The sequence below is a fragment of the Ruditapes philippinarum genome, unplaced genomic scaffold, assembly GCF_026571515.1.
Source record: "Ruditapes philippinarum isolate M1 unplaced genomic scaffold, ASM2657151v2 ctg30_1_1_1_1, whole genome shotgun sequence".
NCBI lineage: Eukaryota > Metazoa > Mollusca > Bivalvia > Venerida > Veneridae > Ruditapes > Ruditapes philippinarum.
The window spans coordinates 275,391-294,552 of NW_026851624.1; the positions used below are offsets into that span (position 1 = coordinate 275,391).

At 30.7% G+C, this 19,162-nt stretch overlaps 1 protein-coding gene across 3 annotated transcripts in view; it reads left to right on the top strand.

Moving 5' to 3' along the window:
* Nucleotides 1-19,162, top strand: part of LOC132717808 (muscarinic acetylcholine receptor M2-like) — a 247,443-nt gene that overhangs the window by 180,782 nt on the left and 47,499 nt on the right. For all 3 annotated transcript variants that reach the window (XM_060701406.1, XM_060701479.1, XM_060701623.1), the window contains 2 exons: nt 3,234-3,278; nt 9,001-9,038. The gene's annotated coding sequence lies outside the window, so the exon portion shown is untranslated. The remainder of the gene's footprint in view (nt 1-3,233; nt 3,279-9,000; nt 9,039-19,162) is intronic.

The window sequence follows — 19,162 nt, forward strand, 5'->3', positions numbered from 1 at the left end:
TCATTAGGTATTTTATTTCCATTAAAGTATATATTGCGTTAATAACCCATAGATACAGTCACCAAGTTTCCGTAGGTTTATTAATTTAAATAAAGTGCGGATAGTGTTTACCACTGCATAACCTTATGAATACTTATAAGTTCGAAAATCTTTGTTATTCATTGCATACCATTACTTATGCCTTTGTAATATAGTATCTCCGTGTAAGGTTGAACTTCGTGTAAATTATCTCTTCCAAAATGATTTGTTTGTCATTCAGAATTGAGTGCTTAATTGTAACTTTATTCAAAACACAGAATAGTACAACTTACAACCCTCTCCCTCTAATTTATTGACTTTAAAACTGCATAATTCATTTTCTTATCAGTTTTATGGCATCTCGTTATCCGATGTCTTCCCAAATGCCAATATGTTGTTTACAGCACTGAATATTGATACACTGCTAGCAGGAGTTTCTGGAGTGTCATAAATTGTCAAAGTCTGGATTTGACATGTTATTTAAGTCCCCCGTCGATAATGAATAATGTGCATTTCTTTGCCACAGTGAGGAACGAAGTAATTGGTATATGCAGGCGTTCTACAATCCAGACTATTCTGTATAATTATACCCCCAACACAAAATGTGGGGTGGGGGAGGGGGGTATAATGGATTCGCTTTGTCGCGTCCGTCCGTCTGTCCGTCTCCATTGTCGTGTCCGCTCTAAAATTCCTACACCAATTGAATGATTTTCTTCAAACTTGGCTCAAATGTTTACCTCAACAAGGGGATGTGCAGAACCCATCTTGCCTATGTGTCACCTCAAGGTCAAGGTCACATTTGGAGGTCAAATATCAAACAATCAAATATAAGACAGTATGTCGTGTTCGCTCTATAAATCCTATACCAATTGAACGATTTTCTTCAAACTCGGCTCAAATGTTCACCTCAACAAGGGGATGTGCAGAACCTATGTTGCCCATGTGTCAGCTCAAGGTCAATGTCACAAATGAAGGTCAAATATCAAACAATCAAATATTAGACAGTATGTAGTGTCCACTCTGTAAGTCCTACACTAATTGAAAGATTTTCTTCAAACTTGGCTCAAATCTTCAACTCAACAAGAGAATGTGCAGAACCTATGTTGCCCATGTGTCAGCTCAAGGTCAATGTCACAATTGAAGATCAAATATCAAACAATCAAATATTAGACAGTATGTCGTGTCCGCTCTGTAAGTCCTACACATATTGAAAGATTTTTATTCAATCTTGGCTTAAATATTCACCTCAACAAGGGGATATGCAGAACTCATGTTGCTCTTTTGCCGGCTTAAGGTCAAGGTCACACTTGAAGGTCAAACATTGACTTAGAAAATATTCTTAAATTCTAACATGTATTTGAAAATTTCTGAAACTAGAAAAGGTATTTGCTTGAAACTTAAAAAGATATATGAGGTGTCACAAGTAAGATATGCAGGTCAAGTTTCATAACTCTGTATTGCATTTTGACAAAGTTATGCCCTTTTTAAGTATTCAAATTTGCATACAATCAATACTAGATAATATGTCGTGTCCGCTCTATAAATTCTATACTAATGGAAGGATTTTCTTCCAACTTGATTTAAATGTTCACCCCAACTGGGCAATGTGCAGAACCCATCTTACCCTTGTGCCAGCTTAAGGTCAAGGCCACACTTGAAGGTCAAAAATTGACTTAGAAAATGTTCTGAAATTTTAACATGTACTTGAGTATTTCTTAAACTAGAACATATAATCATTTGAAAGTTATACGAAGTGTCACAAGTAAGATAAGCAGGTCAAGTTTCATAACTAAAAAGTCTGGGGGGATAACTTTGTATTGTATTTTGACAAAGTTAAGTCCATATTTATGTCGTTAAATTTATTTACTATAATATTTCTTAAACGAGAATTGATATTTACTTGAAACTTAAAATTTATATGAATGGTTAGAAGCAAGCCCAGATGACGAAAAGTATAGAATTCCATTGAATTATGACACAAGTTATGCCCCTTTTAGGCTTAGAAAATATTCTGTCAAGGACATTGGTGGGGGTATGAATCGCATTCAGCGATAGTTCTAGTTATATATTGTTATGTTGCTTTTGATTTAAATTGACATTCCAAAAAATGTGAACATCAGGCATGCCATTTGACAAGGTAAACACAGCTCATGCCCCAGTTATAACTTTGAGAACCCTGTCAAGTCTCAAATTGACAAACATATTTGCGTTATCTGATTATTTAACACAAATGTTAAACTAACAATTAAAATTATCATAAAACATTTGGTTTTTATAACACCAAAGTTTTTAAAAGAAGATAGGGTTTGCATCACTTTGTCTGATGGTAAACAAATTTTTTGAGGTTAAATATTCTTTAGAAGCTAAATTTATGTTCCGATACACAATAAATATATTAAGTTACCTGTCCTGATTTCTCATAATGAAAACAACGCATACCATCATAGAAAGTGTGTAAATATACCGGACAACCACCATCCAAGAACATTGGAAGTAACCAACTATAGCAGAGATTCGTCTTATAAAACGGACGTAAAAATAATTTTGTTAATTAAACGTATTTGCTATATTTTAAAATGGTTTTTAAAGAGACATGGAGAACATTTGAAATTTAAAGCACAATAGTAAGTTATAGTTTGTCTTTTGTTTAAACAGGTGGCAGTTGGCATTTTAGGGAATATGCAATGGCATTTGACATACATTCACACGCCAATGTTGTGTGAGCCAGGAATTATGTGTTTAATTTTATATGCTTATTCATAATATGGTTCAAGCTTTCTTCTTGATCATTTTAACACGATGTCATGTCTGTGTCTTCGTCAAATCTCTATTTGCTTACGATTGTATTTTTGTACGGTTTATACGGAAATTTCTGTGCGTGACTAAAATGTCCCCAATAATGAACTAAATACCTATGAAGTATGGCGATACAGCCAACGTCTGGATCAATACGTGAATTTAGTTAATATAAGTAGAATAAATCTGCCTTTATGTTCCATGTCGTTAATACTGGAGAAAATAAGAAAAGTTAATTGATACCTTAGTATGAATCATTTAATGATTAATCACGTTTCTGTGACAAGATAATTATTACAGTGCTGCCTTTGATTATGTCCGCTAATTTATATTCAAGGACAATACATACAATTACAAACATTGTCTTACAGTAGTGTATACTCTAAACAAAAGTAAAGTACGTTTTTTTTCTTTTTCAGAATACATGTTCTTATCGTGAGATATGTTCAGAAATTGTATCACAAGTAAGTAAAATGATACATTTATTTACAATATAGCAACATACTTTTAACTTTCACTTTTACTATTCATTTTGTCGAAACCTTTAGCGATACATACGCAATAAAGTATAATTTTGTCTGCATCCATAAATAAGCTGGAGATATTTTATCCTGCAAGGTCAATTTATAAATTTAAGAGCAGAAACTAATTACATCTGTAGACGTATAGACTTTAAAATTATAAAATTGGCTCTTCAAAGATCAATAACATACATTTGGCGGACAAATCCTTATTGATTTCTCTTTTGCAAATGGGTTGAAAACTTTCTCAGAAAAACTCCTTAGATCCATTCATATTTTAGTGAAACTGACTGCAGTTGATTGATATTCTGTCCTGTTATTGTGCTAAAAATTTTGATCACTGTAGTTTAAAAAGGAAATGTCTGTAGCTTATTTGAATATATCCATACTAAGCTAATATTACCATGTTCGACTGTGTAAAATCTTTAAAGGCATAAAATGTTACTTTTTTTATTTTAATGAATATGTAAGGATTTTTAATTTCTAACGATATAATTATAGCCTCTTAGCAGCTCACATCATTCCAGCATTATGTCTTTTGATCGGTATCTCGCACGATAAATTTACAAAATATTAACAATTATGTTATGTCATAAACTATAAACTAATAACATTATGAAAATAAAAATAATACTCATGCATTTGAATGCAGAATAATTTACTTTAATTAAGATGTATGTGCATTTTTATGTCGGTGTTTTTTATTGTAACTCATAAAAAATAAAACGACAAAAGAAACATCTTAAAAAATGTAGCAGCTCAATAATTTTCTTGGCAAACAACGATAAGTTCCGCTTATCCAATTACGTGACCAAGTGCTTAACTGAAAGAAAAGGTGCGCCAAAATTAAATGAAGAGAACTCATGTCAATTATATTGTTTCAATTAAATTTTATTACATTCATTAACGTACGTGTTATATTTAAAACCCATAAAAACATGGACACTAAATGAATTCAAGTATGCTCTAGATTCATGTAAACATGCTATTTTGATTCTTAGCACTCGATGAATGTATTCTGAATATGAAGGTTCATTCGGTGCATACTTATGCGATGTGTACCTTTTAATGCAACAAAAAAAAACAGTTAAATGTCTGAAATTATTCCCGATTTTCATTTCTGCATGATAAATAATGTAACCAACTTTACGTGAATACAGTTCGAGTTTTTTTTTTCTTCTTAAATGCAAATATACTTTAGCATTGATATTGTTCATTTTCTGGCACCCTATTTAATTATAGGAAAGTGTTATAATTGTTTAATTTTATTTTCATAGTTGATATAAATTTGACTTTCAATGATTCTAATTTTTTTGAATTGAAAATATGTTATGTAACCCGTGACAAATGCATTGACGTTGGATAATGTGTCAGATTGAATTTGCCGAAGTAATGATGGATGTCATTCGTATATTTACAAAATTATTGATGTTTACTTTCAGAAATCATTAAAAACATATCTGAAAAAAGGGGAAAGTCCCCGAAAGACAATTAAAAGAGTCTAAAAGTGGAAATTGCACGCTTGGGTTGTTTTTTGAGTCTTTTCATTAGAGATAGTCGAAAAAAAATAATTGTAAAGATTGATAACTGTGATTTAATGTCTCACATGAGTCTGAAATTTACGTTTATAATTATAGTGTGAACTGTTCTGTTATGATTGGATAATTCCGTTTGATTGATATTTAGCTAAACAACTTTTAAATTAGAAATACGAGACTGACCTTAAGCATGCGCGGTATCTGACCTACATCATGTGCGGTATTCTGGAGTTTCATCTGACAATCCTCATAAAGCTTATTTTGATTTTATCTTCAAAGAAATTCAATTCATTCATCTGATTATGCGTTATTAGTTAACTCTGTGTTTCGTATTACTTACTATGATAATAGGTTATGACTTTCGACGACTAAAAAGCATAATGCTCTGATTTCAGGCTGAACATTTAACTTTTAGTTAATAAGCAATAAATTCAAAACGTCGACATAAATCAACTTTAATTTATCTACAGTTTCTTAACATCTCTACTTAAGCAGAGCACTGACACTTATGTAATCTGGAGTTCCTGCTAAATGTTCACAAAAAAAATCAGATCATTTTTGTCAGATTTAACTCTTTTGACGCTGACAGAAAATCAAAGCTTGTTAGAATTGTGAAATATTGATTTTAAGGAAATTAAAGCAGAAAGATTTGGAATGATTTGACTTGAATGTCCTAATGAGAAGCTATATCTGTCAACTTTGACACAAATTAGCAACAGAAAATACAAGTCATCATTAAATCACATTGAATACGGCTAATTCATTACATTGTCGCCGTAAAGGGCACAGATTTTATGTTAAATGTCAACTTTCAATAATCTGTATTACAACTTTCATTAGAGATTCTTATTTATATAATAACTAACGATTCATACAACTGCCATCGGATGTCACATCAACAGAGTAAATATAGGTCTGGAAAAGAATGTCTTCATACAATTTTTGTTCTATTGCAAAGTAATACGATACGTAAGATTTAAACTGTCGTTATATTTAAAACGGAATATCATATAGCTGGCATGTCTTGTCTTAAATTATCACTTTTGTACACATTAACTGTTACAGTTTAACCGAAAGATTCAGAAATTTGAGAATTCAAAATTTTTGCAATTGTTTCAAGTACATTTTTTCGATAAAATATCTCAATGAATGCCATAACGTCCGAAATAATTCACTTATCTAAATAACATATCTTATATATGTTAAGCGCGTCCAACTTCGGCCTCATAGATTCATTCTTATCAACTGTTTTTTTTAGAACTAAAGTGGAATACATTATGCATGTACATTATACGCGTTCGTACAGTGCAATTGCAAATTACACGTGAATGTTTGTTAACCGCATAATTAAAGAAATATAGTTAAACATTGTCTCAGACAATTGAGATACATTTGTTTGCAACACTGAAAAACTATTTCCTCCAGGAGCAATTGTAAAAGTTGCAAAAAGGGTTTTTCTTATCTTCACTGAACGTTATTTATTTCTTACTTAGGTCGTCGGACAAGAAAATTTAGTGAAATTTTAATTAGTATTGCGTTATATTCTAATACATTATATAATACTATATAATACTTCAAACCAGTGTATTTAATAATGCTCGTCCCTATTACAATGTACCAGCAAACGTCCAAAATATGATTCAATTATAATGTCATTTCGTGACTCCATTATCTTAACTTGATGATACTAAACCCGTCAAATCGTAACGTAGGATTACATGTAATGCTTACGTATTAATTTTGGTTGATATTGTTCGTATGCCTCAATTGTTTCGTTTTACCCATATTGATAAAGTTACATTAAAAGTGGTGTGCGTCAACTTTTGTAAAAATAATATATCTCAAAAATACATTTAATCCGCTCTAAAATATATATTGTTCTAATTGTACTTGTATAAAATGAATGTCTATCTTGTAGTATGATGTATCCTCAAAATTGTGCAATTCACTGCAAAAAATAGCTCTTTTTCTCTGTAATATTGTTTTTCGACTGATATAAAAGGAGTTTTACCAAAGTGTTTTTTTTTCCAATATAAGTATCCCAACACTGGAGAAAAGCACGAACACTGGCTTTTTTGATATTCAAACCATAGTTGAGGCAAAACAATTTGACATTGCATATAACTTTGTATTCGAAAATTGAAATACTCCCTATATTTTGATGACTTGACTCATGTTTACAGTGAATTGATATTCGCATCAACCTTACAGCAATAAAATATGGAAAAAAACATAACATTGTAAATTCTAATGCATTCGTTGCATCAGAAATGATTATCGTCGCACAAATCGTTTGAAGTGCTAAAAGATAAGTGACAGGTAATCCAACGGCTACATTCTTAAACGAGAGGCTGTTGATTAATGCACAGTCGACGATGATTCGTCAAAGAAAAAAGCACTTGCTACAATTATAATGATTGCGGCAGAGGTCTCCTTGGGCACAGCCTGTTAATTGGAAATTATCATCAACCATTATTAAAATCTTATCTTAAATTGTTTCACCAATTTTTATCAGCAATTTATAATCAGTTTTATGATTATCTAGTTTCTTATAAAAAAGAGTTTTTATTATATTATATTTTCATATTTGCTGAATATGGTATCATAATTATAACAGGACTGTTAAACAAACGGTTTTTAACTAGTCTCTAAATTTTTTAACAAAATTAAAATGGCTATTTAAGCAAAAAATGATTAGGAAACTAAACTAACCGATTTTTTCTTTCAATATTATTAATAGCAACGGTATAAATGACGATTCATAAATTTTCCAACGTCTTATTATTCAATATAACCTAGTATGAACATTTAAATCCGTATAGGTATTCACGAGCAGTAAGAAAAAAATGCAATCTACATTGTGCTTATGTGTAACCTCATTCGAACAGGTTTCCAAACACATGCCCCCAAACCTTTCTAATTCTCTAATATACAATAATGCTGCCAAATTGTTTTACTTATCTATTCACGGCATCTCATAATCCAATTTGTCCCAAAATGACAGCGTGTTATTTACCCCACTGAATATTGATACACTATTAGCGGGAGTTTCTAGAGTATCATAAATTGCCAAAGCCTGAGTTTGTCATGTTATTTAAGCCACCCGCTGATGATAAATAATTTCAAACGCTTTGCCACAGTATGGAACGAGGAAAAGAATAGAAAAAATGCTAATGATGGCAATGTAATTGTGAATTATAGAATAAGCCATTCGAACTTTAATTTTAATTTTACGATGTGTAAATTAAATGTTATGTTGACTTGAATCTATTTTGGTGGTACTTAACACAAATTTTTTTTATAAAACATAAATATTATTATAGAAATGTGATTAAAAGTAAATACGCCTCCTCCACATTCACACTCGAATGTTAACATTGCGTTTGTCTTATTGTGACAAAATGCTGTTTTGTAGACTAGTTTGGGACGGCAATATTTGCTTTTAGGACAAAACTCTCATTCATTTATCATTTGGTTCAAAGATACACAAGTTAACAAGTTATATGTGTTTATCAGACAATTAACGGAACAATGTACAACCATAAATCTTACATAGAAACCGGTACACTCAAACACAGTTTCTTTGTATACAAAAGTCGAGCTTCTTAACCTGAAAAATAATTCTTTCAGAAATATTGTTCGCTTCTTATATACAGTTACGTCATTTACTTGATCACTTTCTGTGTGTCATATATTTGGCATTAAATCCGTTTTGGCTGTACAATTATAGATTATTTCTATTTTATTTTAACCGGAAATTTCTGTGTATGACTAAAATGTCTCTTATAATAAAATTTTCTGTGAAATTTTGGCAACATACTCTACGCCTGATCAAATACATTCATCCGATCAATTCGTGAATTAAGCTCATATATATGCAGAATAAATCCGCTCAAATTTTCCATACAAGAAAGTGAGAAAGTTAATTGATACGACGAGAGAGCGTGTGAACAATCTTATGGTTTATCACATAAGAGGGATACGGTTATCATCGTCATGGTGTCCTTGGTGATGTTTTGTGATTAATTTCCAAGAAGAACTCTTACAATGCAGACACTTTATTAACACCACCAATGCTTAAGGCAAAACGTTAAGTACTTTTTAAATTGCTTTTTTTCTTTTTTCAGAATGTATACCGGGAGATAATTTAAAAATGACAACACGTGTAAGTATCATAGCGTTTATTTGATGTGTTTTTTGTCGTTTTATGACCTTTACAGTGTCGATATATAACCTTGCAATTTATGTTTAATCTTCTGTGTGTTGCTTCCAAAGAAATCTTGTTGCTTTATTGTTAACTGTTTTCAATATGATGGCAATATGTCCTTATAGCAGCAGTAAAGTATACAGTGTGCATATGGTTACAAAAGTAAAAAACGAAAACACCATAGCTGCTTGTAGTTTATTTTCTTAATATGATTATTTAACAAAAAAAATATAATTATCTTATATACACTCGGAGGCATTTATAACCCGACACTTACATTTTTCGATATAAATTGGATATTTGTGAACGGATTTTGTTCAACTTTGGACCATACAAAATTCAATATATCATACTTGCTCCTTAGAATTTTATTAACAATTCACCAATAAGAAAATAGAGAAAATAACAAAACATGTATGCTACTGCAAAATGAAAAATCAAAGAATGGCTGTATTTTTCGTGATTTTGTCTTATACTTGTGCATTTAAAAGTACATTGTACATGTACTTCAATATTCTCAAAAACAAAATTAGTCTGCATTTTATATTTTTCTCTAAAATAACGGAACGTTTTTGGTTAAATTCGTATCCTCGTGTACGTATGAAAGTATTGTTTTGTCTGAACTGGTAAATTGACTGTCGACTCAAACCCTGTAAGGTCAATGTATATTACTGGAAAAAAGAATAATTGCATCTGAAAATAGACAGACAGTAAAATTATAGAATTGGCTCCTCCAGTATCAATAACACACTTTTGGTGGACAAATCCCCATTTTTCTACCCTAGTTTGCTCAATAATGTTCTTAAACTGTACTTACGTAAAGGCAACTGTCTACAATTAAATGACACTCTTTACCCCTCTTGTGCCAAATTATACATATACTTTTAAATAAACGGCGGCTGTTGTGAACGTTCGGATCTTTAAAGGTATTTTAGATTCAGCATATTAATTCTGCCACATCTTTGAATAATACAACAATAATTAGTTGTAGCATATCTGCAGGTATGAGTTTTGTAAATCTGTGGGGTTTCTTCTTAACTAGATTCTTGCGTTCAATTTCAGTAAAGACTGTTGTCATCTTACGCTTGATATAATATAAGAATGACACGAATTTAAACACAGTTTATGTGCCGAGTATGATCTCTTACTTATTTACTTTTTCTTTTCTAGCACTCATTTTATCCAATGTCATCGATTGCATTGTTATTTTAATGAATAAAATCAAATAAAACGGAATGAAATATAAAATGTTGTATCAGTTGTAAAATAATTCAATTACCTTTGAACTTTTATGTTCATGTAACTGTTTCTCCGGGTGAATATAATTCATTTTAAGAGCGATGCGAAGTTTCGTGTTTGTAAAACCTTTATCATTCATAATTAAGTTGATAGTAATGGCAATATTTGTCATTATAATAGAACTGTACATGTTTACATCTTGCCCAGGGGAACTGCTGTTGTTCACTTCAAACTACAACATTATGAACAAATACTAATAATATTATTGTTTATCTTTACCAAGATTTGAAACACAAAACGAACTGCAACAAAACAAAATTGATTACCATCATTTTGAAATGGTTTGAAGATAACGTCTGAACAATAATTAAGAACGATTGTTTTGCTGTAGTGTAAATATTTGGCGGATGTTTTGCACAAATGTTAACGTCATTGACCAATTAAGATTTAATTAGCCCCATTCGTTTATGTGTATTGTTTACGTGGCATTTATCTTCAGCAACTTCAGTAATTCCGTACCCATTTCCATTTATGCGCTTAATTCACTACTGTTCAAGTACTGAAAATTGCAAACTTGACGATTGTGTGAATTGTATGAAGCGATAGCGATGTTAGTAATTTCTGTAGAACAGCTACAGACGAATAATAACATACTTAGTGTCAAGCTTTATTTGGGCTCATTATCATTCACTTTTTAACGTCACTATACGGTTCTATGAAGTGCTATGAAAAATAGAAGTCGACTATGAACGCAATTCGGTATAGTATCGACTTTTGTTCATCTATTAAAATAAACACATAATTTAAAGAAAAACAGCGTTTTCATTGGATGACAAATAAAGTTGGCCACTAATACGAAGTGTCGTTTATTTCGTTAATATATGACTGTTTGTTAACGGTACATTGATATTTTGGTAAGTACACTTTAAGATCTAACAATAACTGCGCTAGTTTGACAGGTAATTTGTGTGCTATGGAATTAATAATCATTGCACAATACTATGGAAGGAATTATCCGCCAGTTCACCTATTCTGCTTTATGACATTCCAATTTCCGTTTTTACTCTTGCGATAGTGAATTTGATGTTAGATTTTGGTTATTTTCGTATCTTTATAGTTTTCGTAGTATCAGATTTGTGAACACCGGTCATGGAGCGGTATTATTTTTTACATTTTTACCAGTTATTCCCTGTTGATTAAAAGGGCCAATTCTAGCGCAAAAACCTAATTAATTTTGAATTATACTTCGAAACTCTTAGTGTGCTATGCAAACTGCTGTTTCGAATACATAATACGCAATGTCAGCATGGGACTAAAATTACCATGATTTTTGTAAAATAAATACTGGAACACTGTAAGAATAAAATGTGTGTCAAATTAATTTTAGAAAGCAAATTCAAATAAAGGAAACATATTTGAAAGCCAGCAAATTAAATATCTAATTATAGTTTGCATGTTTACAGGCTAAATTGAATGTTCGCATATTTCAAAAAGAACTCGAGTTACGTCAGCAAGTACAACATCTTAATATTGCATAATGATTACAACGTATTAATAATAATGTCTTCATAATAATTACAATGTTTTCATAATAATAATAATGTCTTCCTATCAATAAGAATGTCTTCAAAATAATAAGAATGTTTTCATATTATTTACAATGTATTCATAATATTTAGAGTGGCGGATAATCCCTTCCATACAATACACGTATTTTTGCATTATTAGAACATCCAACATCAGTTAAAACAAACTATTCTTCGGCCGAGTATCTTTATGAAAGAGGCTTCTTGTATTATCTCGAGATGAATTCAATTCTTTGAAATGCGATACCAGACATTTTCAATTTTCCAATACACTTTTAATACTAATTGGTTATGACTTACAACGATTGTCAGCAATAATGTTTAAATTCTAGTTTAAACATCTAACTTTCAATGATGGGCAATAATTTCAATACGCCGACATAAGCACTTACTCGGAAAAGTTAATAAATTTAACTTTATCTACTAAACATCTCGAATTCAGCAGAGGTCTGGTAATTAAGTTAATTGGATTCCCTGCATAATGGAGAGTTATCGGATGATCTGTGTCAGATTTTATTTTTTGATGTTGACAGAAAATCGAAACTTGATCAAATTTATAAAGTATTGATTTAGCGGAAATGCAACCAGAAATTATAAATTGTTTGGACTTAAATGCACTAATGAGTAGCTAAAAACAGTTTGCAATAGCATTGATGAAACACGGCAAATACTAGTTTTGCATTACTTTGGAGTGGCTTAAATTGGTTAATTTTCGTTCACAAAATGCAATTATTTTGTTAAAGGCACATTTCCTGTTGTAATTTAAGTGTAGCGTTGTGCGTTGTAATTATTCTAACGACATGAGTAAATTACAATTACAAAATTTAGGCAACAGTAAGTGGCCAACAAAATGTAATATTATTTAACTGGACTAAAATAAAAAGTTGAAATGCAATCGGGCATAAATTTCGCAACGTTAGCTAAAATGAAATTAATAACTCAATGATTCTAACAATATTATACAAATCACTCTTAGTTTCGAATTTAATTTACAACGTGTATTTGAAGGGCATGTTAAACTCCCTCCAAAAAGCAAGACAATTTACAAGTCATGTACTCCATTGATATTCTGTTAGATCATGTTGTTGTTTTGTTTTACACTTATTTCATTTGGTTAAGTATGAATTAGTCTTTAATCAGTATATTTGTAGGACCATATTTCCTCATACGACACCAGTTCTGATTAATTCCTGGAAACGGACTTAAGTGATTACCTTAAGTTGCAAGAACTTGTTTCTCAATCGAGCTAAAATAAAAACGTTTAACTAACGTTAACTAAAGGTTAAAGATATACTATGCTCATCTTTTGTAAAATATTTTTATCTTAGAAATGTACTGAAATCCATGAAATTCTTACTAAATATGTTTAATTTGAATAAAATAATGAATAAACTATGTATGGGAAGCTGCATTCCCTATAAGTTAGTCTTTTCTTAAAAAAACTGCCAGTTTTTTTTAATGACACTATATATTGATATTGCGACCACCTATAGTGTGTAGAGTTCAAAACATAACATATCTACTTTAAATGAAGTCAAAACATGTTTATTTTATACATACAAAGAGACTGTGTAGCAATAAGTAATATTTTTAAAAATCAAATTTGAGCATAGTATATCTAAGTATAGTATTTCTTGTATTGAGCATAGTATTTCTTAGTCATTGATAGGAAGCAGATTATATATGATACAGAAAAGTTTTTTTTTCACTGAAAAAGCACATACTAATATACATTAATGAAAATGTTCATTATAATAATATTAAACAAAATGCGATACAGTTGATATAGCTTTCTTAAACAAAGCAGCATATTTGTGATATGTTGAATAGTATGATCAGAAGTTTATTTGTTTTGTTTGTTTTTTGTTGTTTTTTTTTTTTCATTAAACATGATTTTTATGTCAACCTACATCGTTTTGATAAATGTGACATTCATCAAGTGCTCGCATTGTTTGCAATACAAATGTATAAAGCAACACACTTAATTTATGAGAACAGATGCTGTCTTCTCCGTCTTAATATTCCTTCACAGAAAATCAATAGTTGGATGCAAATTAAAAAAATGACCATGCTAATTGATTCTTTAAAATGCTTTTAAAAGCTGTTCAAGCAAATGTTAACTACTTTTTGTCTAATATTATTTAATAGCAATACCTGTTAAAATTAGTTACAAATGCCTTTTACCGGTTTAATTATCTCTCTACTTAAATGCTTTTAGCTCGATTCCCACGTGAAATATCAATAAAAGACACCAGGAAGCCATTAATTTAATACATGTTTTATATTTATTACTCTGAAATAAAACTTTGAATGAATGTAAATAGAACGTGAAACTGAAATGCGCTACAAACCTTGTGTTTCATTTAAGAAGTTTTCGAGTGCACACAAAAGTGGACAGTAACTTGCACTCACTACTAGTCTTATGTCCATTTACAGCAGGATCAATCAAGGCGAGTCAACAACATTGTCTTTTCTTGCGTTTGTTGTGTTTAGGCTTTCATAAAGATAACAAACTCAATCAAAAAGAGTATGCAATTTCCATGTATTTTTTGTAATTAATGCTTCCGATGGATCATATTTTTCCAGATTTGTATACGTTATACCAAAAAATAGCTTTCAATCTAAGGTGTGGCTACGAAATATATGGTGACGTGGCAGATTAAGTTTGTTCTATAACTTGTTTTGATAAAAAAACAGACATCAGTTTGGCAGTACACTGTATATGGAATCGTAATATTATGTGTGAGGTTCCTGCAAGTAGTAATCGTTCCTTCGTTACAACAGTAGACTTACCTTAAATGAATTATGTTTTGACAATCGCTTATCGTTTTGAATAGCAGCAAGTGAATTTCAAAGCTTGTGAACCCCCAAAAATGTAATTGTTCCACGATAGTATTGAGTTAGATTTAAAATACAAGTATGGCATTGCAAATTTATTTAAATTAGTTGCATTAATCAAAGAATTATGCTCTAATGAGCTCTTACTTTATCTCAATAACGCACGACTACTTTTAAATTAATACAGAAATGCTAAACTCATACAATCTTGCACGTTGTGCTATTATATAAGTATCAAAGAATCTAGTTTGAACTAAATACTGTATCGATCAATACTTTGATTTAATTGGAAAATCACGAACACTACGGTTTACAAAGAATAAGATATTGGTGTTTAAAGAACGCAGGAAATATTTTGTGAATTTTAGATTGATTAAAGGAATTTTAAATGTGACACGCGATTTTTAGTTTTTGTTTACTCTTTGATATTATCTCTATTGCATTTAGCTGTGCATATAAATGATATATTATACTTTAGCACGTTACCACACAATTCAATCAATGCATCATTAAACATTTGAAAAAACAATGAATAATAGCAACGCAACACGATAGCACCGTGACATTGATACTGCAACAACTTCGCTATTAATCGCAACGTCCTCCTCCATGTTTGTTAAATTACCATGCAATGTAATCTTTCTAATAAATCAAATATATTTTTTCTCTATTGTTGTTACATAAATAGACATTAATACCATAATCAATTTCGACAACATAATCATAGTTTATGTCAAAAGTTTTCTTATCGTTTCCTTTCTTTTCATTTTAACTTGCTGAAATTAGTAACGTATTCACTTGTTTAGCTATTCTATTACCTGTTTTGCGATTTATTAAACAAATTAACTACTTATATTCTTAAAGCGGCCTTCAGCTTTTCTAACGATTAAATATTTTTTAAGATAAATCGTTTCATATAATTGTCAAATGAAAAGGATTTAGTTGGGAAGTGAAATAATTTGCGGACGATGAACTATACAAACAATAAGGAAACCCATCGATACCTATAATCTACCGATCCGCTCTCTATATTTAGATTAGTAAAGCGGTTGATTCGTTTCCCGTTCTTCTATTTTTAGAAACGAAAGTCACTGACGCGTTATAAATAGCTTTCGGGGCGGCTTCACAGTGATATGATGCACTTTTGCAAAATAAAATTACTGAAATACTTAGTTTGAAACAAATATATTTGTCCAACAGAAAATTCTAGTAAAACCTGAAGGCCGCTTTAAGTCATCAAAAATGAATTTATATTATTTAATAATTTTAAAATCTTATACTGCAGTTTTTGTTAGTGCAATGACATTTCTGAGATGCTGTTTCTCATAAGATTGCCCTCTTGATATTATTTATATCACAAAAACAGTTTATAACAAATTTACGATATTACATATCTCGTATATTATTTTAGGCTATATTCCATGATAAAGACATTTGAAAAGCAGACAGCTATTTATAGTGAAATATTCAGTTTGATATCAAGATGCTTCTCGGAAAGTACTATGGTGAAAAATGCTACACCATGTTCAATAATTAATAAATATAATCATTTAATATATATTTTACGAGGGCGTTCCGTTTGGACAAGTGATTTTTTTTATTTCGTCCTTACGCAATGCAAGATGGTACGATGGTGAAAACGCGATGGTACGATGACACGATAGTGAGAACATGGTGGTACGCTGGTGAATTCGCGATGTTGCGATGTTACGGTGGTGAAAACGCGATATTATATAACTGATTTCACAATAATTTATATCTATGATTAATTGTCATTTAGGTATGATGCTTGCAATATTTGGTATCACAAGTATGTTACAAATATGGCATGTATAGCAGAGATAATTTGTTTTTATATCTCTTCCGAGCTCATTAAAGTTTCCTTGTAAAATTAACAGCAAGAATAGCATTGTCCTACTAACGAGCTGTGTGAATATATTTAGACTTTACAATTAAGTTTTGTCAGTAAATACGCTCGATTAGACGAAATTATAGGAGCGTGTTAAAGTATAATTATGGAACAAAATTTACGACGCCGTATTAATACAAAAAAAAACGCTAAAGAAATCAAAACTTTGCTTTTATTCATTTTCAATTTCACAAGCCATTTGCATCATTAAAAGGCATGCCGACTATATGCCATTATTTTAAAATATTATTTTATTTCAAGTAAATGAATTTACAAAAATTGCACTACATAACTTAATCTAGAAAAGGACACTATTTTTTTCTTTTTGTTTCTTGTTTTTGTTTTGTTTGTTTTTCTTTCTTTTTTGTTGTTGTTGGTGGTGGTGGTTTTTTTTCTTTCTTTTCTTTTTCCTAGCTTTGCTTTTTGTTTAAAATCGCATTATGATTGTCATTAAAAGCACATGAATATTTTACAGCCGGTCGTAAGAATAGCATTTGTTTTATGTTCAACAAAATGCTCATATCTCTATTGATTTAACACAGTTTTTTTCCAGATGACTAAAGTGCTTAGTAATTTTTCATGCCCAGATAGCTATTATACATAATTGATTTTTTAATGTTTTGCTGGTGGACTTTGGTAGCACCTGATAGTAAACAAGTGTATCAATTAGTAAAACAGTCAATGAATATTAACAACGTGATCAGTTTCGCTTAATGAGGAGTGTCTTGCCGTGCTAATAATTCAACTTGACCTTTGTGTCTTTGGAGGTTTTGTACTGTGTGTAATTATTTTATTGAAAGATCAAACCTATGTAATATCGGCCGTTGTTGTTAGATCCTGTAGATATATATCATATATTGGATCTTGTGTATTTTTGTTTTATTGTGAATATTTTGATAAAAGTATCATCCTATAAAATATCGGCTGCTTTTCCGGTGCTGTTTGATCCTGTAGATATGTTTGACCTATCTGTTGCTATTTTTATATTGTGAATGTTTTGATAAAAGTGCCTTCCAATAAAATATCGGCCACTGTTTCGATGTAGATATATTCGACCTATATCTTTTATTGTGAATGCTTTGATGAAAGTACCTTCCTGAAAAAATATCGGCTGCTGTTTTCAATGTTTTTTGATCGTGAAAATATTTTTTTAAATAATCGTATTATTTATAAACCATAAAAGACAAAAGAAACATGAAACTAATTGTAAAATACAAAAGAAATATTTCAGCTGAATTAAAACAAATTATAAAGTGTTATTGCAATACGAACAGCCTCAAACAAACCGAGTCGGCAACAGTTTCATTGATGCTATAATGGGCGTTCTTCAGGAACTCTAAGAAAATTTTCTCTATTCTAATAATATTTTAACCAAACTTTAAATATTATAAACTAATTCACGGTTGTTTTAATAGATATTATGATAGCGTTATCTGTTAAAATCAATAACAAAATCCTTTTACCGGTGGATATCTTCTTCGAAATGCTTTTAATTTTGCACACGATTATAATATCAATATTGGACTTTAGACAGTCTTTGCAATACTTCAATGTGAATCATAAGTACGTGTTATCTCAGAGTTAAATATTAAATAAATACAGTAACTAAGATGCGTTATAACGTTAAATGCGTTTGAAAAACCCCTACCTCTATTAAAATACCATGCGTTGAATGTGCACACATTTTTTATGGTACATGTAAATAATCTAAAAGCATTCTCGATAAATAGCAACTGACTTTTACTTTTATGCGTTTGTGAAGCATTTGTTATTTTTAGATTCCTGACTTCGTACAATAAACGATAACGTGCTTTTAGATTGTTAATTTGTATCTGTAATCATTATAATGTAAATCAAATGATATGTTTCTCTGTAACATATTTAATCAAATGCAACAATAAATCGATGCAATTCTTTCAATGGAAGTGAAATGCAATTAACAGGCACATCGATATTGCAACAGATTGATTATTTTATGTGACGTCATTTTGTTTGAATTAAATAATACACCGTTATCTTTCCGTTTTATCATTTATACTAAATAAATTCAGATTGTATCTATAACATTTATTTATTTCTGTCCAGAATATTTGTAAAACGAGACACAAATATCAAACGTGGTTACTTTGTAATAAACTTCATGAATTTTGATTTGGTTTTGGATGAATTTTTCATCAATATTGCTTTAATACAAATAGAAATAAAATCTGGAAAACATTCTGTAAATTTTGTGGCGATAATAATTATCAGTTCCAGCGTAAAATATATCATTTGTGTTACTGTCTTTAATATCACCTCCCCCTCACCGCTGAAGGTACGGACACCACCGTTGGCTTCGGATTCTTTCATGTGAGGAAGCTATCCAGCTAGCTTACGGAACATCGGTGGTTCTAGTCAGTTGCCCGTTCGTCCCTGAAATAATGCGCGTGCGTGAAACTGAGGTCTTCCTCCACCATTTAAGCTGGAGTGTCGCCGCATGACCTCTACTGTGTTGGTGCGGCGTAAACCGA